The sequence below is a fragment of the Trachymyrmex septentrionalis genome, unplaced genomic scaffold (assembly GCF_001594115.1).
Source record: "Trachymyrmex septentrionalis isolate Tsep2-gDNA-1 unplaced genomic scaffold, Tsep1.0 scaffold108, whole genome shotgun sequence".
Classification (NCBI taxonomy): domain Eukaryota; kingdom Metazoa; phylum Arthropoda; class Insecta; order Hymenoptera; family Formicidae; genus Trachymyrmex; species Trachymyrmex septentrionalis.
In genome coordinates, this window is record NW_017304207.1 from 676,440 (window position 1) to 678,606 (window position 2,167).

Here is a 2,167-nt window from a genome sequence, read left to right on the forward strand (position 1 = left end):
ATTAAAGAAAGCAATATAAAATGTAACATCTCTCTGATGTTGGAATTGTCACTGAGTTTAACGATAAAATTTATATTAAATATATTTTAAAATTTACAAATACAAAGATTAAATACGAAGAATGAAACTGTAAATTCATCATGTATCTATCTAACGAATAACCATCGAAGTATTCTTCGCAGCGAATTTTCTCTGCATTGAGCATTATTGAGCAATATGGAATAACTTAATTATTTGCATAGCTTGTTTTAATATGGAATATTTTTTGAAAATAAAAAATATATGCAGTAATCGACTCGATTTTAAATAAATACAAATCGAAACGTTTTATTCTTCTTTTCTCTTTATTCTTTCTTACACGATTGTTAGTCTCTTATACGATTATTCTTAGATAAATGTGATTTAAATCGCTGATTGACAAATTCAACTTATATTATAATTTAATGTTATTTGCACTTAAAACCTTTGTTGTTTTTTAAATATAAAAAATTTTGAATTACACAGAATGTTATTAATAAGCAAAGAGACTAGTATTTCTGAGTACTATGTCCTTTTACTTATTAATAACATATGTCTCTTTATTTATTAATAATATTCTAATTAAGAAAGATTAATATCGCAGTATTCCGCTTGGAAAAATACTTGAAAACCGTATACAAACAATTACAAGTTGTTATGTCATCAATGGGTTGTATAATGAAACAATATCTTTATTAATTTGATAAAGTATTTCTATAAAAATTACAAAAGTAACAAATGTAATAATATAAAATGCGTCGCATTTGAGATTTCCAAACAAATCCGTTCATAGATTTTACAAGTTCTCTAAAATTCTGTTCAAATTTTGACTTATAACTTATGCATATAGCACTTCCAAAGATATCTTAAAGTCGTTTATAAGATATCCCTATTTTTAAAGACGTTCTCTGGATGTCGAACTGAATGTATATAGAATGTCGTGTGCTATTTAAGAATTAATCAATATTTGCAGCAAAATTTTGTCATACAATAAAATTAAATCATGAGAAAACAACCATAAATCTGATGTTTGTATATTTTTTTAAATATTTTTTATTATCATGTGACGTGTATTATCTAACTAATCTTCAATTAATTTCTTTGATTCGAGAGTTATGAAATTATTGCAGAGTTATCGCATAATTACTTTTCTCTCGTGCGATAGTGGATTGTATCGTCGCCTCATTGCAATTTACTAATCTTATCTATTTCGTGCCTACCATTCGTCAGCCGCAAATAGGACAAAAAAAAAAAAGAAATAAAAAGACACATAGTTTGTTGAAAACTGCAAGTATACTAAATTTGCGCAATCAAACGCAAATCTTTATAATTAGATACAAATCAACAGATATCACAAGTGAATATATATAAGTCGTACATCCGGTATATGTTTATCGGCTTTTATGGTCGATTTGAAAGCAGTAAGATTTATGTAACATCTTATTGTCCAAACGTCCGATGTTTTAAAACTTCCTCAGAATATACATAGCAAAGAGACAATAAAAGATACTAAGTAATTGTGCAATCGATAATTCAAGACATTTTTTTATGCAATCGGCGAGATATAAAGTTTTTCTTTATTTATATCAAATGTTTAAAGATAATCTATTACGAAGACAATGTTTGATAGTGTTTAAATGTGTGAAAAAAATATAACTATGATAAAATTAAAAAATTTTATTTTAGCGTTTTATCAAATAAGATAATGTTTATTCATATATATTGCAATGAAATTAATAAATATTTTGGTTTTAAAACATTATAATTATGAGCCTTAATTTCTTTTTTGATTTCGATGAATAAAATGTTTTTCTGACATACCTGCGAAAACGAAAATATTTACTATCCTATGAGAACAGAAATAAGTACGTGGAATTGATATATCTATCACGTGGATCATCCAGTAGAATCCACTGCTATCTGGCCAGAAATTAAAGATTAAAAATGACTTTTCTCTATTAAAATTTGTATGTGTGTATACAGCAAGAGAAATAAAAATTAAAAAATATTCCGGAAAAAAATGTTACATATATATGGATATATATGTAATTATATATGAAATACATTTTTTTCCAGGATTATTTGATACAATATTATATGTGTATATAGTATCTATATAAATATGCAGGAACTCAAATTATAATTGCGA